The sequence below is a fragment of the Micropterus salmoides genome, unplaced genomic scaffold (genome assembly GCF_014851395.1).
Source record: "Micropterus salmoides isolate LMB-PRFRI ecotype aquatic unplaced genomic scaffold, ASM1485139v1 Ms_hic_scaffold_23, whole genome shotgun sequence".
NCBI classification, from domain to species: domain Eukaryota; kingdom Metazoa; phylum Chordata; class Actinopteri; order Centrarchiformes; family Centrarchidae; genus Micropterus; species Micropterus salmoides.
This window is the reverse complement of record NW_024041484.1, coordinates 2247856-2272346: the sequence shown is the minus strand read 5'-3', so window position 1 is coordinate 2272346 and position 24491 is coordinate 2247856.

Genomic DNA, 24491 nt, shown 5'->3' with positions numbered 1-24491 from the left:
TACCTTGTGCTTCCACGTACACTTGTTTCAGTTTTTTTTTTTTTGAGTTAATACATTTTTTTTGAACTGCATCCTCACCTTTTGGTCTGTATTTGGGTCCACACCTCAGTATTCACTCAGCCAACCCATGACATAATCTTCTTTTCTGCCCACCCATGAGAGACCCTAACTAACTAGCTAGACCTACACCAGATGTTTTAATTCTTTTTTTCCATTAATTAACAATTTGTAAAACATGCAATTATCTGAATATAGCAAGTTTCCAGTATTCAAGTCTCTATCTGGATGTGTTTCTGTTTTCGGGAGACTCCTGGTGTCAGACTGAAATTCTTGCAGGAGAGAGCAGAGGCCTGAGAACATAAAGACACGGAACAGCTGGAGGAGTTTAGTGTGTGTGTGTGTGTGTGTGTGTGTGTGGTGGTATACTGATGGGAGGGAATGATTGCAAGTAAAGTGAGTGAATTGTTATGGCCGTCCTAATCGCTGGAGTGATCTGAGAGATGTGTAATTTATTTCAATTGCTTTTTGACATTTGGGGAATGGCTTCTGCGTTGACTGTGCCTGAGCTCTCTGGTCAGTAATTATTCAATTACAAAAGCTAATTGACACCCTGTGTTGTCTTTTATAGGTTGATTTATGGGGTAATTGTGCTGCCTCTAAAAAAGCCACTTCACCCTTGCTATTGAAAGTCTGTGCTCGTTGTGTTCACAGGGCACTTGTCAGGCCCATGACAACCGAGAGAACAAAGATTTACTCATGTTTTTGATTGCAGCTGTTGATTGTTATTTTTTTACATGAACAATAAATGCTTTGGTATGGTCCCCCACTCTGACAGCTGTTTGATAATTCTTGAATTCATGAAGCACCATTGAAAACAATGTCACTAGGAGACTACAACACATGGGTGTCTAATAAAACTTTACAAAATCGGCTCGAACTTGGAATTGCTTAAAGTGAGAGCCTTCTGGTTTATATAGCATTGACACATTTGAACTTTAGAGAGTTAGCAATGAAGACAGGCTAATGCCAAAGCAGATAAACAGTTTGGTTAAGGTTATTTTGGTTTGCCCAATGACACAGTGTGTGAGAAAACAATCTTACTAACTAAAATGCAACCTTTCCTGCCAGTTGAAAGCATGAGCATGAATTGGAAACTGAACACAGATCATCACAGTTGTAGGTAAATGTAGTTTGTAGGTAAATGTAGTTCAGTCAGGAGAGACGTCATCTGAGTGAACAAACAATTTATTGAAAAAATGAATATGTGAAATGTGATTAGCCTATGGCGATTAAACCCTATTGTGACATCATGGTATTTAAAGGGGGTGGTGTAGCAGTTAAGTGGTATAGAAAAACGCCCCCCTATGGAGTCTAGACACTGGTGGTGGTGGTGATGGGATGAAGAGAATACTGACGATGTGAATGTGATGAGCTCTACCTGGTCCTGGGTTTGATGTAAATTTAAATAGTAGTTCGGCTTTTGAATTCAAGCTAATATCTACTATCACAAAGCCCTGTTATTGGTCCAGTTTACATTCGCACCACCAATGAAGTGTTTGGTTGGAAGTGATTTGAGACCTGGCTTTTCATGTGATCTCAGTGTGGTTGTTTGGTCTGCACCATAGTCCAAAGGACAGCTTTCACACCAGCCTTATCAGTCACTTTTATTTTATTCTTGTACTGTGCAATTAGGCAAATACATGTATTATTTCTTATACACACTGTATTATTAGCTGTACTGTATATCCATATTATAACCTATTAATGCTAAACTATACTTACTTTACTATACTTGTTTATATATTCTGTCCTGTGCAATTATATTTATTTTTACACCGTGTAACTATCACCTGCTTCGACCTGAGCAATGTTTCCTATCAATCGCATCTGTATATAAAAGCTGTATAGTATATACTGTAGTGTACACATAACTGTTATTCCTATCTTTCAATGTCTTTGATATTTTGTAATTTTCTATTCTATTTGTGTCCTTAGCCTTTGTTTATTTTTTTGTCTCTGGAGCTGCTGTAACAGGTGATATTCTCTAGTGCAGGATCAATGAACATGTCAGAAATGTATTCTGCAATTCAGAGGTCAGAAACTAAGGAATACCTTTTTTCCGTTTTCGAAATAAGTTTAAATAAGTCTGTCCCAGACTGGCACTCAACTTGACTGGTCTTGGACTTGTCTTGAACTCCACCATCACCCGTTTTCAATTTCCAGCTACTTCCTAATGTTTCCTGTTTATAGGTGTTTTCATGCTAATGGCATGTATTCCCATGATCATTACGTGAAAACTTGCTCAGTATTGAAGTCTCTCCTGGTCAGTTACATAACACCTGAACATCAGGGCTGTTTTCTCTCTGCAGTAAATGCGAGTTAGCTGCTCCTCCATTTCCTCCCTGCCACCTTTGTCTCCCACACAGTTTTAATGACTTGGAGAAGAAAGTTTCCTCTTGCACACAACTCTTCAAAATAATAAATCACAGGATTTCTACTCACGTTAATTGACATTTGACAACATCATTTGCATAATGATTCAAAACAGCCTCAAGGGAGATGCTTAAGAGCAGGGAAACATTATGGATTTGCTAATTAGTCATCGTCAATTCTTCTGTGTTGTTGCAGTCGTTAGTCTTGGTGTGCTAACTTGATCAGACAACCATAGCTTTATGACAGTCGTCATCACTATTCAATCATGATTATTGCTGCTTTTCCTGGGTGGATGAAATTACCATGTTGTAATGTGCCTGACAAAAACTTCCTGGTGAAGTTTTAAATCAGAATGTATATCCCAATTAAATGAAGTTTATTTCTATAGCCACTCGTAAAAAATGACTCAAACTCTACAAAGACAATCCACATCTGACACATCAGCTATGAATATCTATCAGAGGGTCTGTCCTAGAGATTGACCCTTCATTTGGGATTATATCAAGGAGCAAGGGTTTCTATAGTTTCATTCATTTCTGCCATCCACATCCCATCTTAACGCCGATGCATACTACTTGACCGTTGCCATGATTTGCCTGGCTACGGAATACCAAAACCCTGGTGTCAACACAGAATTGCACTTGTGCCTATACAGGTTGTCTAGTTTCAGTTGTTCCAACTTGCATCTTGACTTTGCAGTGAGCTGTCCGAGATGCTATGTCACTTTTCAAACATGATTTTATTGTAGCCAAAAAGAAGAACAATAGACTGGAGATCAGCTGAATTCAATGAGAATGCAACGGAAAACTGGAAGCAGGGAATGAGGGAGGGAAGACATCAACCAGGAAGAGACCCAGACACAGTGAGAGTTCTTGGGTGTTTTAGGTCACAATCATTCGCTCCAGTCACAGACCTTAACATCTGGAATAATCTAGTAGTCACCTCATCTGAAATCAGTGATGTTGTCTGTGAACCCTCATGTCAACCTGACAATGGTCTCTGAGATAAAATATCTTGTAGTGGAAGCAGTTTCTCTAGTGTGACTGGCCACTACGGCACTTGCGTGATAATGACATTTACCCTACCTCCTGTAAGGTACTGAGATGCTTTAACATCTCTGGGGAGAGTGTGGAGTGCGTCTTAATTTTAACCATTTCCCCAATCTTAAATAATTACTTAAAGATACCTTAAATGCATCTTTACTATAGAAACCACATAGGTTTGGTTTACTCACTTATTTCTAACCTCGCATGCACGTTTTTCATTTTAATACTTGCAGTCTTCAGCCCAAACCATAGCTGATTCAAATGACATCACACAGTTCCCTCTTGATCAACAAAAGGTATTTAAAAGAAAAAGTTATATGCAATTGTAATCCCCATGCACCTGTTTAACACAGTTGAGTGGAGATCCACTTTAACTCAATGTCCTTTATTAGCTTTTTCAGGAACAATCTTCTCATTACCCTTCCTGGTTTCCTCCCAGGGTCACGATTCCCCCATATTTCTCCTGATTTATGAAAAGTGTTCAAAACCTTTTGTCCTGAGTAAAAAAGTAGTAGACAAACTTGTTCTAGCTGTCATCCTGGTCTACCTTAAGAGACTTTAGACTGACCACAACTAATTCAAAATGCTGTAGCCAGACAAGAAATCATATGTGCAAAAATGACTAAAGAGAGGACAACTACAGCTGCCACATGCAGAAGAAGAACTAAGAATTTAAAGGTCATGAATGTATTCCTGGGTTTTGCAGAATTTCCCAATATCAATTTTCTTTTCTGACAAGGTTGGATTAGCCATAAGATTATGACCTAAAACGGAGAAGTTTGGAAACGCTGCCGACCCCGTTTTGCGTTTCGAAACTCCGGAGGGTGTTTTAGTGAAGATGGGCAAAAACGGAGGACTTCAGAAACGATGACGCTCACGCTCAGCTCTCTGATTGTCGTTTTAATGTAGATTGAGATCAACTCTGATACGCAGCTAAAACGCTGGTGTGGACGGAGATTATATTTGTTTTAATTCTCCGTTTGTAAACTAAAACGGAGTAGTGTGGATGGGGCCTAAGTGAATGGATGCCCACTATGGTAGGTCGTTCTTTTCAGGAGCCCAGTAATTGGTCTCTAGAAGGCAGAGCAGCGACCAAGGGTAAGAGCTAGAACTGTAGTGTCATTCCTACTTTTAACCCAGCACCCACACACTGGGAGATCATCTGGGACTAATAGATATTCATGTTGATATTGAACATGTGTTTTAAAGTTTGCTTGGATAAAGTTATAATACTTAATATATTATATTTTAGTTCTGGTGACACCCGTGGCTACTGGTATGACAAGTGCATTGTATTACTACAGGTACTCCCAGTACTCTGGGATACATCATGAGCAACTACATTTTCAGAAATGAGTACAGCCAAACAAACTCCAATTGTTTTAATAAAGAAGTCAGTCAATAATCTGCCATCTGATTTCATGCTGCACACTGTGAGAGTAGTTTTCCACACAAAAGCAGGGCACAGTAGAGCTGGTTAGCTTGATGAGGAGTTGGCTCTTCAACAGCTCACCGTGGCTGCTCCTGACTGTTCAACTGACATTTAAAACTCATCCCCCGCACAGACAAATACTGAAAATGACTATTGTCTTATTTGGAAGATTTGCAGCCACAACCTTATTGACAAATACATTGTTGAAACATTCTTTCCTGTGACTATTCCACAATAAGAGTTTCATATAAAAGCCCCTGTTTTAGAGGGGAACTACATAACACTGTGTACCTTCCCCACAGTGTTAGTAACTGCTTAAATTGCCAGAGTGATATGCTGCAAAACTGTGACGTATCACGTCTGTTGTCAGTGTTCTGTTGTTTGCAACGGTTGAAACAAACAAAGTGGACCAAGGTACGCTCCCCATCCCCATTCTTTTGCTTTACCCACATCCTGGAGGGAGTGTTAATTCAGTAATTATCAACTGAACAGTACATTAAACGTTCCATTATTACTGTAAGGATTAGGGGACAATTGAGGTCATGGAAGGTGAGTGGAAAATTGTGATTGTAGTTGAAAGAGATGAACTTGTCCACTCAAATGTTGTCAGGACAAGTAGAACCTCAACGGAGAAAGTTAAAACATTTGTGCACTCAAACACCAACCTGCTCTCCAAGAAGGTTTGCAGCTCTATTACCCTACTTTCCTCAATCATTATTTGCACGACCACAAGAAGTCGCTACTCAGGAAAAAAATAAAAGCCAGGAAAAAAATAAAAGCCAAACTACTAATTCTTCTAGTGAAGACAGTCTGTTGTTTTTTATTTTGTCTTCAAATTATAGATTATTTTCATAAAATCATAATTGGTTTATTATTTCAGTCATTGAAATAGAAGAAAATAAAGAATGATTAGTCATACTATATGTTCCAATCCATTTTATATATTTCCTTAAATACGGTGGTTATAGAAAGATATACGAAACATTGTCGAACGCAACATCTGTGGTTTTCTACTTGTCGTAACACCGATGTTGTCTCTGGGCCACTTGCTGTGTTGTGTTATTGTCTGATCTACTCATTGTTTTCCTACAAATTGACTCCAGTGCCGGTCAGATATTGGAGCTACTGGAACACCAATGTACCATTTCCCTTCTATTCTGGTTCTTCAGCTGCCACATAGAGGAGAGTTGAGGAACCTATTGAGAAAGGCCTGCAAACATGGGCACAGTAGGCTATTTATACTCAGGCTGAATGTGAAGGCCAAGTTATTTGGTGGGGTTAAGGAAACATAACCATTGGAAAGAGCAACTGCTTGAGAAGCTGTGAAATAATTTCCTGTCAAGGGCATAAAACGGTTCTCAATTGAGGTAAACATTTCTACTTTCAAAAGCAATTTATTTTTTAACAACCGCTGAAAGCAGAAAACATATCTTATGTTCCCTTTCCTTGAATTTTCATTTCACCACCCGCCTCTCTTCTCCCCTTGCCCCTCCCCTTGTTTCACAAGTGAGTGTTTACCGCCTGCTTGCAGCCACGACGAGAGCTGGGGTCCAGAGACTGGCAGTGAAAAATTGCCTGGTTTCTGATTGGATTTGGATTAGGGTCAATGCAATGTGTTATTTTGGGGAAAGAATACTTTCATGGCTTGCCATTGATTTTCTTCCCTCTTTTCTTCACTATCAATTAAGACTAGAGCTGTAATGTCGTCTTTGCATTGCCTTTATACAGTATGTGCAAGACTATACAGCATAAAAGCATTTCCTATGCTTTTGGTTTTATACTGATGTGATTTTATTATTTAGACTTTCTTGCTAAGTTTGACTTAGCAAGAAAGTCCAACTTTTGATTTTGAGGTTTGTAAAGTAAGTTTTATGTACATGTTTATTAAGCACAATATAAGAGTGAATGTAGTCTTCTGTTAATTTTAAGTAACACTATGTAACTTTTGAACTACTATGTAACTAAAACTCTTTTATAAAAAAGTTGAGGTCATATAAAATATAAATAAAACACACCTTTGTTCAGTTAACCGTATGGGTCGGGCGGGCGGGCAGGCAACAGATGCTGGAAAGTTAGGCGAATGCAACTAGACACTCTGGTAGGGGCTGAATGGAGATGGGCCAGTATGTGTACTGCTAGGCTGATCAGGGAAATGGGAAGCAGGTGAGAGAGTGAGTAGGGATGGTTTGGTGAGGGGAATGGTAGGAGAGGGATATGGTAGGAGAGGGTGTGGCAGGATCTGTAATGACAAGGAAAAGTTAGTAAATGGCACAGTAAACAAAGCAGGCAGCAGAAAGAATATTAAGAACTGGCTGAAATCGTGACAGTATGACTAGCAGTTTATGTTGAGTAATATTAGCTAATGTTAAAAAATGTTGGATAGATATTCAGTTTGCTTGCAGAAACTTGTATAAATACACTTTGTTTTAGCATGTCCCAGATAGGGATGAAACGGTTACCAGTTTAATGATAAACCATGGTAAAACAACACGGTTGTAAAATAATATGCAGTCTGTAGTTCCCTTCTGCTACAAAGCAGACAATATGTACAAAAAACTTTAAAATGGTGAACAGAAATAAACTATATTGTATGGAGCAGGGCTGGGGATGAATTTGAATGTAAGAGTCTAAGCCTGGGATAAGAAACTGCTCTACAGTCTGGTGGTGCGACTGCAGATGCTTCTGTATCTCTTGCTAGAAGGCAGCAGGGTGAACAGGCTGTGGCTGGGTCGGTACTGTCGTTTAGTATCCTTTGGGCTCTGCGTAGGCATACGGTCGCTATCACTGATGCTCGGGAGATGGGTACCAATGATCTTCTGAGCAGTTTTAATCACCCACTGCAGAGCCCTCCGGTCCTGAGCCGTGCACATCCCATGCCAGTTAGTGATGTTTCCAGTCAGGATGCTTTCTACTGCTCCTCTGTAAAAGCTGAAGCTGAAGAACTTGGCACGGGCATTAAGCCTTCTTAAGCTTCCTTAAGAAATACAGTTGTTTCTGAGCTTTCTTCACCAGCGTGGAGATGTGAGACGACCATGTCAGGTTCTCTGTGATGCTGATTCCCAGGAACCTGAAACTATTCAGCTGCTCCACCTCAGCTCCACTGATGTAGACAGGAGAGTGTGTCTTTATCTCCTGTTTCCTGAAATCAACAATCAGCTCCTTGGTTTCGCTGACGCCTACGAGCAGTAGGTTGTTCTCTGAGCACCACTCTGCAAGATTATCAATTTCCTCCCGATATGAAGTCTCATCTTTGTTTGAAATCCGGCCGATGATGGTGGTGTCGTCTGCAAACCTCACAACAGAGTTCCCTTCATGTCAGGGGATGCAGTTGGGGGATGCAGTCGTGGGTGTACAGCGTGAACAGGAGGGGGCTGAGCACACAGCCCTGGGGGACTCCGGTGTTGAGCACTAGAGTGGAGGAGGTGAGTCCACCAATCTGAACTGACTGGGGTCTGTTTGTGAGGAAGTCCAATATCCAGTTGCAGAGTGTTGTATTTAAACCCAGAGTGCAGAGTTTGCGGATCAGTTTCATGGGGAGATTATGTTGATACTGAGCTAAAATCCACAAACAGCATTCTGATGTAGGTGTTTTCTCAAGGTGTGTGAGGGCTGAGTGGAGGGCAGTGGAGATGGCATCCTCTGTGGATCTGTTGGTTCTGAAAGCAAACTGGTGAGGGTCCAGGAATTCCTGGAATATTCTTTATGTGCTGAAGAACCAGTTTCTCAAATCAAATGGGTTGAGAGCCACAGGGCGGTAGTCATTCAGACTAGACACTGCAGACATTTTAGGTACAGGAACGATGGTGGCTTCCTTGAAGCAGGTGGGAACCCTCTCCTGAGAGAGTGAGATGTTGAAAATGTTCCAAAATTTCTCAATCAGAAAATCAAAAAGGTCTGAGGTTATTGGTACTGTTATCGAGACAAGCGGGTCCGTACGTGTTATGTTTGTCTCGAGAGTCAACTGATGTCATTTAAATAAAATCTGACTGATATGCGATGAATAAGAAAAACAATGTTATTTAGTGACGGGCAGCGAAAAGTGGTACAGGCCCAGGGCTAAAGACCATAGTATTTATTATCAGGCTGCAGCCTCCGCCTGCTTTCTGTGTTGGCTCCTACACACACACAGTGAATTCAATTTGTCAATTGTCAGAAAATAAGCTAAATTGAAAGTCTGTCTGTAGCATAGACTGGTCTGTGGTCTTCATATTTGGCACATTGTTGTAAGCTCAGCTGCTGGCTGGGTCAAACCAGCCGCTCCTCTCTACCAGGTAACGTTACCTGCAGGCAGTGTACAGCAGTAGGACAGGAGGAAGATGTTGACAGATGTCTTGATGAGTTCTTCATTCTTTCTAAATGTGACTTTGCTGTTGTAAACTTTAATGTTGCTGCTCTAGAAAATTTAGTTTTATTTAAAATATTCTTTTGTAATCCTACAATGAATTTAAAAGCAACCAGGCAGCTAATATGCACACATCAGTAAAAGGAAAAAAGCAGTACCTTCAACTGTCTTCGAGTTGGAACACCGCCAAATACGGCTGCTTTTGGGTCATTCTTACTAAATAACCGTCACCAAAAAACAGAAAAGTATTAATAGTGGTATCACTATCAATAAAAATGAATAATCCCCATCTTAAATCAGTAATAACATCAACTAGCTGATTGGCTAAGGCAGGTTTTTAGTGCACAGCCAAGGATGTTATCAGGACCAGCAGATTTAGGGTGGTTCACACCGACCTTGTTTAATCTGGTTGAACTGAACCCTGGAGTGTCTGAGTTGGTGTGAATGCTGGACTCGAACTCTGACTCTCATTTGATCTTGATTTCCAGTATGAATATAGAGAATCGAAAAATTCTAAACAAAATATGAAAGAGATAGAAAAGCACTATTGCAACAAATACATAATAAAACAGCTAATTAATATATAATAATTATTCTTGATGAAAGGCTGGCATCTTATTGAACTTTTTTATGTACAGTATCTCACAAAAGTGAGTACACCCTTCATATTTTAGTAAATGTTTGATTATATCTTTTCATGTGACAACACTGATCACAAAATCACTTTTGTTAGATACTGTGTGTAGCATGTAGGGATGTGCATTAATTATTTCGTGGAGATTCATATGGATTCTGTAACATAAGCTGCTCTTATTATAGGTCTTTTACATGGGCTAACTTTTTTTTGCATGGTTGCAATAACTTCACCGGTCTACTTTGTGCGACAAATGCAATGACAAGTGTTGTATGATCTGTAATAAGACGTCTGATGCAGAGTTTCTTCCTTGAAATGCCTGCATTATAAAATCACTTAATACCCGTTATGAGACGTTCATATGCGTGACCATCTAAAGTCCAACACCAACATGAACCTGACAGTGCTCCATGATGTTAGTTGTCCAGACAGAAATTTGGAGGGGTTTGTTGACTTCCCATCCACTGACTGTATGACCAATAATCGAACAACATTTCCATCACATGGCTTTTGTTTACAATGTACGGACCATTTGAGTTTTTGCCTTTGCAAACGCAAACCAGACCAGATGGAAAATTGAAACAATGTATCACCCTCATGCTGTTTTGATTTAGGAACCAGACCTTGTGGATACTGGCAGTGGCCGGTCCTCTAGAGGTGGAGTAGACTTTACAGCTGACTCCTTGTTGAGGAGATCAAAGTGAGCATAAAAGGTGTTACGCTCATCTGGTAATGTGGCCTCACACATGATGGGGGAGCTCCTGCTTTTGTGGCCTGTGATGTTTTTGATGGTCTGCCACTTGTCTTTGGTGTTGTTGGTGTTGAGGTCTCTGCTGATGTCTCTGCTTTGCCTCCATGATGCCAGCTTTCAGTCTTGCTCTGGCGGTGTGTGCTTCCTTGTCACCTGACCAAGTAACAGCTGTTTTTGCTCTGGATAGAGTCCTCTCCATTCATCCAGGCCTTCAGATTGGGGAATAATTTTATTGTCTTAGTGATCACCACAGAGAATTATGTTCTGCCAGACCAAAATGGGGATGGGGGAGGGCTTTGTAGCTGCCAGGAATATTTGTGTATACATGGTCCAGTGTATGTGTTCCTCTGGTGGGGATGTGGACATGCTGATGGAATTTATGTAAAACAGTTCTGAGATCTGTTGTCATGTGACTGCTGATGACCTCATACAGTTTCTGTAGAGAATTTTTTAAATTTGCAACTGGAGGAATGTGAACAGCAACAACAACACTGGTGAATTCTCTGGGCGGATAATATGGCCGACATCTCAACAATAAAAATTCCACATCTGGTAAAAATTGCCCATCCACTTTGGCTGTGTTTGAGCACCAACCATCATTGATGTAGACACAGAGCTCAGTTCCTCTGGTGTTACTGGATTCCTGAGTACTATTAGCGCGGAACATGCTCCGCCTGTTGAGTGTAAAGCTGCTTGCACACTGCTAGAGTGCCCAACTGACATCAACATTCTAAAGTTGGCAGTAATTGGTTTCAGTCTTTAGAATGTACAGAATGTTCACAGATATCTGTTGTCAATGAGAGAGAGAGGAACGAGTAATGGACACTTTGCTAACCTACATTGACATCAAAGTAAATCGTGTGCACATGAGAAAAAAGGCTTAGTGGTCAAGGGAACACTCTCAGAATGTTGTTTGTTGGAAAATGCCGCACAACGGGGCAGTGTGCAAGCAGTTTAATAACTTGATCTGGGCTGTTGTGGTGCAGCCAGGTTTCCTGCGACTGGACATTCGCCAGGAGCAGGCTGTGAAGTGGAACAGCCTTAGGTATGACCTGGGTTAGGTTAACTTTCATCCCTGCTTGCTTTCCTCTCTTCCTGGTTGTTTTGTGTCAATGAAGACACGGGGGAAAGGCAGTAACAGAGTGCTGAGGGAAACTTAGTTGAAGAAAACCGCTTTACAGTGAATTCAGGTAAGTTAACTTTAAGCCCAATGCATGATGTGAGGAATGAGGGAAAATGTCATGGTTTGTCTGCCTACTTTGCTAATGGCCTTAAAACCAGGGGTGGACTGGAAAAAATGGCCCTGGTCAGATCACTGTCTAGACAAAGCATTTGTTGGGGGCTCTGGGTCTTTAGTCCTTCATTCTTGCGTTCTTGAGAATTTTATGCAAGTACAGCACATCACAAAATGAGCCATTAAAATACATATTCAAAACTTGAAAAATCTATCTAGCTCTCCTCAAGGAATCACCTGAGCGCTTGCATTCAATAAATAAATAAGCAAGCCATATCATCATCAATCTTATCATATCACTGGTGCTTTAGGCTGTGCTTGCTTTGACTCATTTACTATTGACCTCATCTCTGCTGCCTGTCTTATGTTCACCCATGCCAGTGCTAGTACTGGGGCCGCCGGCCAGTGGTGGGTAGAGTACTGAAAATGTTTACTCAAGTAAAACTGCATTTACTCCCATTAAAAATTAAAACTAGAATGGCCATTTCCTAAAGACAATGTGTATGAGAGCTGCCAGCTGTTAGCTGTGGCTACTACCGCTGCTGTTCCATGATCAATTTTTCAAATCTGTAGTGTCACCTACAGGTAAACTAATCTTTCGTATGCCACATACTTGCTCAGCAAACACATCTGTACAGGTTTGCTGCATTTGGTTAACATGGCCTGAATAGGATTTGACTCTCAAGCTCTGGATCTGAAAGGCAATATCTTAACCATTGAACTATTCAGATACACTGATAGAGGGATGTTTTTAACTTTCTTGCTTGATCTGATGTATTGACTTGACATGAAATGCCACTAATGCACCAACAGAGGGCACTCGATGACCACAAATGGCTGGCACACGATTTGTATGCTCATAAATGTAATTTCTGTGATGTCTAGTTGAGTCATGGAGAACAAAATAAAAAAAGCAATCGACTACTCTTAAGAAACATTATTGTCCATGTAAACAATGATTATGTTGACAAAGACAGCCAATATACAAATTTACTAACGTGCTAGTAACTACTGCAGTCAGTAGGAACTAAAAATTGGGTTTAAATTCATTAAGTTCAAACACCGTACAGCTGTGTGAAACTTTGAAGCTGTGACCAATTATGACTTGCCTAAGCTGGGGATAAAACCTCCGTCTGGCACCATAGAATTATTAAGAGGTGGGATTACGCTTTTTGTTTTTTTCCCTCTCCTTTATTGAGTTTATATCTATTTTGTGCATGTAATAGGTGACGTCACAGGGATGAAAGCTAAATGCGCCTCATAACGCTCGCCAAGCGGCTACTCCGACAAGCCCTCAAAAACACTGATAGAAAAACACTGAGCTGCAGCACAGAGCTCTCCTCTCGATTCCAAACACTAGCTACCCTCCAGGCAGTCAGTGGACACGAAGTTGTTGCTGTGATGTAGAGACAGAGCTCAGTTAAAACTTTATGGATGAAAAATACATTTGTTACAGATTAATAACTCACCACTCTGAAACTCTTGCTCCAGTCCATGTTGATAAGCTGGTATGGGGAACATATACAGTTGAACCGAAGCTGTGTTTACCGGCTTCACACTGACCCGCCCTTCTCTGCTTCTGATGGGCTAGTAGTCCTTAACTAGGAACTGCGCATGTGCAACTCCCAACAAAGATCATTTAGAGACCAGATGTATCACTCCACAGCTAAAACGAAGCCTTCAACACACAGAGGTGCTGCAGCAATGTGGAGTATGAAAAAAAATATGGTGTTTTTCAAAATTAAACCAGGTAAACCTTTTCTAGTACAAACCCTAAATAAGATTTTGAACCTGAAAATGAGCATAATATGCCCTCTTTAAGTCTGACACCCTACGAACTGAGGTAAGCCTGCCAATGACAGAAACAATTTGACTTTTTGTTGATGAAAAAGTGAATTTGTATGAAAAATGAAGTTTTTTTTAGCTGTGAGTTATTTTTGACTAGTGTGAGGTATTTTTAGTTGGAGCTTGAGTAGCTGAGCATGAGAATGTTGAGGATTTCCACACTCCAAATATGAAGCACTTTTGCAAGTTTAAGAATTGGAGAGAACATTAAGTGTGGATGTGAGTAGTTGTTTGTCTATGTGTGGCCCTGCGATGGATTGACAACTTGTCCAGGGTGTACCCCGCCTTTCGCCCGATGTTAGTTGGGAGTGGCTCCAGCCCCCCGCGACCCTGTATGCAGGATAAGCCATTGACAATTGATGGATGGATGAATTGGAGAGATGAGGGCAAGTCAGTCTGCAGTTTCCGTAGCTGTGAATGAGAACTGAACTGTGCATAATCTATAAATTAAGGTTTAAATCTGAAATACTAAAGCTCCATTAAGGAAAATGTTGGCATTTTGAAAGAGGGAAGGCTTGTGGGTACATGTGGGTATTGTGATGCCTATTATGTGCTCATGGAGATGAATCTGAGAGCAGTTTAAAAAAATGTTTCTGGTCTGCCCAAACTCTGGTAACGCGACACACTGATTCTGAGTCTGAATCTCCAAAAAGCTGGAAAAACCCTGAGCCCATTCTCATCTCAGGGCATCTCAGACACTTAATTGTTTTTTGGTGCTGAAGGGTACCTTTTGCATCAATTCAATTCAAATTAGCTTTATTGGCATGAATGTGTAACAATATTGCCAAAGAAACATACGAACTACATAAGAACAATCATCCCCATGCATTTCATTAAACAAGTAATTAAAGCGTAAAGTAGTTAAAGCATATGTGTGTTTGTGTTAAAAAAAAAATAATTAAATTTAAATAAATAAAACTGTGCGTGTTAAAAATATATTTTAAATAAATAAATAAAACAGTAAGTGTGTGTGTGTGTGTGTGTGTGTGTGTGTGTGTGTGTGTGTTAAAAAAATGTAAAAAATTTAAATAAGAACATATCAAATAAATGCATTCATATTAAAGGCTATGCCTGTTCATTTAGGCATTCACACTGTCACAGAAATAGTGAGTTACACAGGATAGTAATGGGTTGCGTTAGCTGGTGAAGAAATGTATTTTGCAACGGGTTAGCATTAGCCAGCAAACTAACATTATCTAACTTGAGCCAACTAAAGCACAAAATCACAATACCATAAAACTTTGAATAATAGCCCGGGCTTTTATTTGCTTAAATTCACTGAATTGACCCTGCCTATATTTGGGACTGGCGTCCATATGGAACAGGACTTTAATTCTTTTTGCACAAAACTGAAACTACTATCAAACAGTTTATTTATTTCAAACAGAATAATAGTTATGTAAAAATGATAAAATACACGTCATTCATTTTGATCTAGCGCCGACAGATGGCTTATGTGCTTTTATTTTTAAGCAACATCACGACAACAACACGGAGCAGGATGAGAGAAGTTAGACAGAGAGCGATGGACAATCACATGACAGGATTCACAACTTGGATTAATCTTTATGAAAAGATGTTTTGATTATTTTAATCGTGGACCCTTACAGACTAAAGGAAGATAAATAATCAAGGAACAACACATTCGGGCTTAACGAGAGCTTCAAAGGTAACGGCAGTCATCACTTTTTTTCCTTTCCTCTCTTGTACCAGGCAGGTTACACCGGTAAATCTAGAAGAATTAGACTTTGGGTCTTATTGTTTCCGTTAAATGAACTTAACAGCGGTATTGTGGAGAATCTTACCGATCTAAGGATGTTCAGCATGTTCATACTGACATATTGATCATACGTTTAAACATTAATATTTGTATTAACGATCTAAGCCGCTTAGAAGCAGCTAAAGCAGGTGACCCCGCGGGGTTTAAGAGGTTTTATACATCCAAAGAACTTCTATAAAAAACAGAGCAGGCGTTTAATGGAGACCTGCGTTCATTTGTCAAAATGTGTTCCCACACCAGGCCACACCAGGGTAGGTGGCTATTTGGGACTCTGCTATTAATTGAAGTTTTACAGTATATGCTTTGCAGTAATGTTAGTTTACCTGTGCAATAGGATAAAAGCCAACTCTGGGTTTTGACCAAGCAGCAACCTCCGGCTCTCACTACCGATACAAATACGGAAGTATCTGAAACTGCAATTCATCGAGTGGCCACTTGAGGCTGGCTGCAGAAAGGAGTCAATCTCCATTGACCCTCATATTAAAATGCCCAACTTTACAGCAGAATAAAACATGTTTACAGCCTGGTTCAAAAAATGGTTTTAGTGCATATCGCTAAGTTTGCCCTTCCTGACAACTGTGAGGGGGGTGAATTTTTTTATAACTCACCTGCTTAAATTATATAAGCCTTAAAGTTCTGCATTATTAGGGGCGTGGCCGCTTTGATTGACAGGCACCTTTAGCCGCTGCCACTGCTAGCACTCGGTCGGCCGTCTGTTAGCCTCACTCAGCTACATGGAGCTCTGAGGCTCAGCCTGTCGGAGCCTTTTGGACATTTGAGCCCGTTCTCATCTCAGGGCATCATACCGACAATTTGAGAGAGTGACAAAGCGTAGATATTTGACGCTAAAGGTACCTTTTAGCATCTGTGTGAGATGCACCGGGTGCATCTCCATGAGACGCTTCTGGAAGCGTCACTATGAGACACTCTGGGGCAGACCGGAAGTACAGACCGGAAGTACAGACCGGAAGTGCTAGCTAGCTAGCAATGTTCGCGATAAAGGTGTTGACAGCCCCCTGAAGCCCCTACCCTTACCACAACCATCAGAAATGTTGGTACCTAAACCTAAGTCACTGAATGTATGCATGTCAACCAGCTAACCCTACAGCTGCGCACATCTGCCGTCAGGCAACGTAAGAAACGGGGGCAGCCCCAAGCTGCTAAATTAGTGTAAGCAAGTGTGTTCTAATGTTCTTAATGAGTCAAAGACAAGTCAGCAAGAAGAGAAGCCAAAATGTAATGTTAATGGATTAACCTTAGTGTTAGACATTAGGGTGATAATGCTTTGAAGAAAAGGTGTCTGTGTGAAGTTGTAATTAAAGGCTCAGCTCTGTTAGCTGCTGTTATGTTAACGGTAACTTTTACTAACGGGCGATGTGAGATTTAGTTACGTCCTGTAACGGAGTTCTGCCTGAAACTGTCACACCGAGGAGCACCGATGCCACTATTTGAGCTAGCTGTCTCTCCCGATGAGAGTGTAACGTTACTATTTAAAAAGGATAACAATATACTATTCTTTGTCAGGTTCATCAGTGATGATGATTGATTCGAAGTACATATTAAAGGCAGTTTAGTCATCAATAAGTTAATAAACCCAGTATATGTAGCATTCCTTGAGATTTAGCGTTCAATCTGAGGTGATAACTGCGTTTAATCAGCGTACTTTGTGATAAGGAGCTTAAAAGGTGGATGCATAATTCGGCAGAACAGCTGTTGTAGGCTACCTGCAGAGACTTTCATCCACCTTTTTTGTCAGCATATAATGCGCGTTATGCCTGCAGACAGGTAGCTGGGCTGTAACTAGGGCGATGGTTTAGTTACAGTGAGAAATTAGGTGTGTGAGAGCCGCCTCTGAGTTTGTTTGGTGGGTTAGAATTTGCCAAAAAGGTAGTACAGTTTATTAAGAAATATAAAAATAAGATCCTTATAATAAACATTCAATAAGATCTGACTTGAGTAGTTATTGTTGCACAGTGTCCAGCAGAAAACCGTATATTGCACATATTAGGAAACGGTGTATTTCACATTGCCACCCCTAATTACTGCCACATGCCAGAGAGGTTATCATGCTGAGGCGATCTCAGAGTTCAGTAGCTTTATGGCACTTTGGAAGAAGCTGCTTAACTGTCTACCCATTGTTGTCTTTACAGGTGCCAGAGGAGCTGATTGCAGAACCCTCCAGATGTGATTAGCTGTGTCCAGCACTACAGGAGAGAACAGCTCCAGCTCTTCAGCTCCTGCTTTTCTTTTTACTCACAACATCTGAACACTACTGATGTGAAATTATGACACTGGGTTCTTATCAACAGATTCTATCATTATAATAACTCTTACAACACAAGTCATACAAAACTACTTTTACATTTGTAACCTTTTAATATTGATGTTTTCATGAATGCAAGACAAGAGTTTAATTTATTAAACTATTGCTTGTGTATTAGGAATACTTTGTTATAAAGTGTATCAAACTAATTATACATAATAAAATCATTCTTCATTCATCATCAGTTTCATATTTTAATTTTAAATAGTGTGATCTAAACTCAGCAATATTATAGCTAACAGCTGTAAATGAAAATATTAAGATGGTATTTATAGGTTAACATTTTACATGTTAGTAGAAAGTAAAAAATTAAATGTTGACGTTATATACTGTTTTGACATTTCTTTAAGAGACAAATGTGACATTGACTGAGAAGTTACTGTGTAGTGAAAAACAAAGAATTATCTGCACACTGAATAGTTTTGAAGCCCTGTAGGAGGCATCATTTATTGCGACCTCTGAGAAGGTCTCGTGTGGTTTACATTGTATAGATGCACCTATTTACTACATGTGCATTCGGTCAGCTCTGACACCTCAGAGTTTGCAAGGTCACAATAAAACCACCTAGTGGGATTCATAATTACTCTGTTGTTTCAGCACTTACCCACAGGATGGTTTGGATGTGCCCACATTATTCTGTGTTTAAACTAGACTTATATCAGAGCTCCTTATTTATCTTAAAGTATAAGGTAGAAAGTAAAAATAGTCCTGCACACACACAAATACACTGCATAACATTTCATGTGAAACATGTTTGGGAGTATTTTCACTTTTCAACTTATCCTAGACTGATATTCTTGTGCAAGAGTTCAGTTTTAATGTTTATCTGTGGTATACGATTAGCTTTTCAGTAAGTAGTAAAGACAGTGAACCATAAAACATATATTTTTTTAAATGGATCTATGATACAAATATGGACAATATTTAAAAGTCAAAGTAAACAGAAGGAGAGAACGCCTTTCCACGTCATACCACGCCATCAGCAAAATGAGGACTCTGCAGCTCTCTGGCACCAGGTGGGACATCTGATCCACAGTGTGACTCTGGGAGGAAAATGTGTAATAAATTCTTCGGGTGATAAAAAATATAAAGTAAATACAGATGATTCTTTAATAAATAGAATATAGAAGTTAATTTTCTTTCTTTTAATTCTAAAAGTGAATCTTTGATATATTCTAGATTCATTACACAAAGCAAAGCATTTCAAACCCTTTTTGCTTTCATCTTGATGATACTGTATACAGCTCATGGAAATAAAAACTCCAGTACTCAAAGTTTAAGCTTTGAGTAGCAGATGTGGAGGCATGAGAACCTCAACAAGAATCTTGTGACAAATATAAAAAGTTCTTTCTCTCTCAAGTGTCCTATTCCAGACAATAATCCCACACAGCCCTGCCGACAACAGCAACGTTACTCAAAATAGTGGTGTGGGGAATTAATTAACGTGATAACAGCCATAGCTAACGTTTTACAAGATATACAGCTTCCATCATGTAACTAAGGACTCTACCGCTAGCTTATTACGTTTATTACAAGTAACATACTGAGGTGACGTCCAAATAAACGACTCGTAACCGTTTGTAACCAACGGTATGTAAATTGATTTGCTTGAAATTGTTCGTTTGAGCTGTAACATTAACGTTAAGTAAACTTAAGGTAATTAATAACTGATTCATAGTTAACATTAATTGTTAACGCTGGTCTCTCTAATCTAACTTTAACTCTAAATCTAACTTTAGTGTTGCAAAATAACGTTACCACATTTATATATTAACAAGCATTTAAAACCTTGTGAAGTATAATGTCAATAACAGATATGAGTTATTTTTATATTTTCCGGTGTCTTACCTTGACTGTTGCTGGTAATGTCGGTAAACTGGTAACAACATGGCCGCAGGTTCCAACCTCCACCATACAGCACCGCATATAGCATTAGCTCCTTAGCATGAGCTAACTCGGTCACGTCGAGCTAGGCGGGAGTGGTTTCAGCAACACGTCACCTCAGCTCCACCTACGACCTGCCTCTTTGCCCATTTTTGGTTATCCGGAAGTCAATCTGATTCTCGTTTTCACCTGACGGGCTTCAGCACATAAAACTTAAGTCTGTGTTGTGTTGGGAGCCGGTTGTTTTGATGTTAGTGGCCTCTATTTCGTTAGCTGTGATGTCACTATGTAGAATTCAGAATCAGTTGGCAAGAGACTCAGGAGTGCGCATGAACATAAAAGCCTTTGTAAACAAATGAATTTCCCAGAAATTGCTACACAATTTTTTCACATAGAATGCAGCATAAGAATTCGAGGTTAACCGAGAAAGCTAATGAATGATAAATTTTTATGTGAGGTTACAACCCACTCACAAAAAATGTGATTCATTTCATTATAAAACTACACATAGCTCCTTTTAAAGCTTCTTCACTGTGCTTTTCTGTCTGTATCCATGCTTGTACACACTGAACATACGGTGCAGATCACAGAAGCAGACACACACGCTCTCCGTATCACACACACAAAGCTTTCTCCTTTAGTTTAGTGCATTTTAGTTAGGCTTCATCTTAGGTGCTTTAGTTTATCTGTTAAATAAATACTTGTGTAAATACATGCTGGTTTCTCTGATCTTGCACAAGAAAGACTATCCCCAACCTCTTCCATGTAGGGCTCCAAATCCTTCAACCTACTAACTATTGATGGTCATTTTGGTTATGGTTATTAATTTACTTATTAATCAGAATTCACAATAGATAGCTAAGTAGATTTTATTAGACTGAATTAAATAAATGGCATAATTTTCTTTTCTTTTAGAGTGGTGCCCCGAAGTGAATTTAAGTCTCTCACTTGATACCTTTCCGGCCATATCTATTTATTTATCTTGTTTGTTTATTTGCAGGAGTTGCTGCAGCTTCACAAGTGGCATAATCCACTTTTCACCACCTCACATCGGCTTAAAAAAATCCCACTTTAACACATTAGACTTCCCATTTCATCCAGATAATTACACAATTATCCTGCTTCACTCAAAAAAATCCATCCAGGCTTAATTGGTGTGTTGGGTGGGGGGACTTACCCAGAATCCACCGCGGCTGGGGTCTGGGGGAACGTATCCAGATAAGTCAAGCAGAAAAGGGGTGGGAAAAAGCTGCACTCGATTTTAATCTCGCCACTTTGCGAGCATTCAAATAGCCTTCATCAGACTCCTGGCTTGCAGCCCTTCCACTGTTATCAATGCCGAAAATGTCCATTTTAAATGTCAGTGTGAGCACAGAATGGAGACGCAGTAACAGGTGCTCGGCCCGAGGTGAACTGCTGTAATGTCCCTATTATTGGTTTCTCATAGAGCTGTAACATGTTGCATTGTTGCTGCTCGGGACACAGCATTCTGCCAGTAAAAGCGGAGCTCAATTATTGGCACAAACACAACCAAAGGCACACAATGGCCAGCAGAATAGGGTCTACCCAGACTACATCTGTAGCCTATGAAATAACCTTGATAAAAGTAATTGAATTTTACTGTGATAAGATTAACTTGTGGTAATTGTGAGCAGTAGAAGCCTTGAGCCCGTACAAAAGAAACATACTGTATGGCTATTGGGAATAATCCCACCCTCTCCCTCCCTCCCAAGAACATATGCAGAGAAAAAAAATAACAACTCTGAAGAAATCAAGTCTGAAATCAGGCTCTCAGTGGCCGACGCTCTTACCCAAACGGCTATGGATGTCCTGATTACCATGCACAATCTCACAGTCCTTTTTAAATGTGCTGAGATGGGCTTTAAACAAGATTCAACACTTTAAACCCCAGCAGACTTAATTAAGGGTGGGACCTAGCACATGCCGAGACGAGCAAGGAGAGGGAAAGGGGAGGAAGGAGAGAGGACTGGATCTGGGGAGGAAGGAGGAGGTATGGAAATGGTGTTGGGGAGGAGGGGGTGCACAGATACAGAATGAGAGAGAGGGGGTGTTTGTGCGCCATTTTTGCCCACCAGCTAACGTCCACGCTGAGCAACGTGCCTCCCTCCATGGCTACACACAGACACAGTTTCAACAAAACAGCAATGTGTCTTAAACTCCCCATTACTTTGCCAAAACTGCCTAAAATATCAAACAATGCACAGCCGGGGGGTGGGCGCGTGTGCCGTTTAAGCAGCCCAGTCTCATTTCCATACAGCTTTTACATGTTTCCAAAAGATATGCATAATTACAGGGTTTGTACATAATTGCTCCAACACATTACCGGAAAAAAGCCAGGTTTGTTCTTTTTTCAACATTGGCTCTAAGAAAACAGACTCTGCTTCTTTCTCTCTCCGTTCTCCGGTCTGAACAATTAAAACAATGTGGCAGTCTTTGAAAGGAGTTCTGCTCTCATTATCGCCTTCTCGTTTTCCCCCGTCAGAACGTTTACTGCTTAAAAGGAGGCCCAGGCACCTTGGCATTGAAACAGCATCTTTTTTGTGACTGTTTTTCCCCTCTTTCTATCCTTCTTCTCCTGCTGCCTTCTCTGCGCTCTCAATGTAAAAGAACAGGTTATGAAATGTAAATAAGATGGAGTCCGCGGCTCATTCTGTTCTGCTGCAAAAAAGAGCATACAAGGTGTCTTAAGCAATCAAAGGAACTTTACATAAAGCAAGTTTTGGTACTTATTCAGTCGTGAAACAGATGCACACATTGTTCAACCTAAACCAAGCAGAAATATGCAATATTGGAATGTGTAGAGAAAATATTAGGTATTGTCAAAGACTTACTTTTTGTGAGCCATAAGTGAGGCTTTTATTCATAACAGCGATGACTAATCTGTTCCTTCCAAGCTTTGAAACAACACATGCTAGTGGAATGTATGTTTGTGTCTGAGTGAAATGTCTTGTTTCACTGTCATGTTGCTGAGTGCTTTTTTTTGCAAGTGCTCGAGCCCACTAATAACCTGGGATAGAGTATGTGTGAGTGGCCGTCATCCTTTCTGTCTATCATGGTGGAGATTTGGCTATTATCCAAGCTTCTGGGATGCTCTCTTTTCAAAGTAACACCTTCAGTATTGTTTGCAGGCCGCGCGATTTGCCATCCACATGCAGAAAACAGCAGTGTCAGTGGTGGGATTGACAGCTCCCTAAGTGGTTACTCAGAGCTTCTCACTCAACAGTCTGTCATCCAATTCAAATGTTAGGCGTATCTGCATCAGGGAGAGAGATGCTTCTGTTGGCGTCATCTAGTTGTACAACAAAAGAATCAGCCAACTCGCACAAAAGCTGTCAAATATTTTCTCACCTATTGATCAACAAAAGAAAATTGTAGAATTAAAAGACCATACAAACAGCCAGCCCTCTGTAGAGGTTTGATGATCTTTTTACGGCAGAGTTAATTCTCTTCGAAGGCTTAGAGTGGGATTAATATTTCTTAAATGTCATGGTCAGAGTGGATGTGGCCCAAATTGGTCTCTGCTGACAGTCGGCAGATAGTGATTGCGGTTGGCTGCGATGATGTATCAATGCATCAGGAAGAGTTCTTCATCCCAGAACAATATACACCACCAGAAAAAAATACATCCCTCTACAAGATAAAATTACTTTTCCTGCAGAAAGTCAAAAAAATTATAGGAGTAATTCACCATTCATGGTATCAGACAGCAGGGAGGCGAAGGAAGCTAGGCATGTTTTATATGCTTTTCTCATACTCATACCCTGCTGCTGACCAGTGCAGAAAACCCAGGTATCCAAATGTTTAACAAATAACATACACATAATATAACATACAGAAATGTTACCCATTGAATCAAGCAAGCAATGCAACTTGTTACAGATAAGGAAGGGCCTGATGGAATCTGCCTTTGCTCTGTCTGAGCCAAAATGGTCTCTGTATGAGTCAAATGGAGGAGCCACTGACAATTCTAATCGAACTGCACTTTGCAGGCAATTCACCGTGTGTAATCTACGTGCCGCCTCACCAGCTGTCCCCAGCTAGATTGTGTAATATATACAAAAGGCCATCGTATTCACTCAAAATCTAATAAGGTCCACAGACTTAAAAACGCATCCACAATAACTTAATCATTATCCAGTAATAATAAAGTTGATTTCCAAGTAGGTTCCTTAATGCCAAGGAAACATTTAATTCACTAACATTGTGTGACATTTACAGTAGAGTTCTGCTTTCACATTTTAAAATAACTTTATGCTTTGGATCCTTATTAGTATGACCAATGGAAGCCATTTTCTCCCCATGCAACATTAATAGACTTTAACCTGGTTACTTTACGCTACTAAGCTTTTTAAAATTAGAACAGACAACATATCCCATATCTCCACCTGGCTGTGTATGTTTATATTCCTCCCCCAGTTAAAAATCAGTAACACCCACAGCATTTTACATTAAACATATACAATAAATGTACAAGTAGTGCACCCTTAACACATATAATTTGTTTTTCTGTGGTTGCTGTAGGGATAACACCAACCTCTGACCTCTCCAGGCTCGAAGTCCCCCAATAGACTCTGCTTCATGAATCTTTTAGGCCAGGAGAGTCTGCAGTTCAAAGTTCTTGTGAACCCAAAAAATAATAAGCTCCCTGATTAGTTTGGCTAAAAATACCCCTGGCTGAAAAGGCGACTGGTCGACCATGCCCGGACCATCTACATGCTGGGAGGCTGCATTTGAGCACCTTCTTTAGCTGGAGGGGATGAACACAT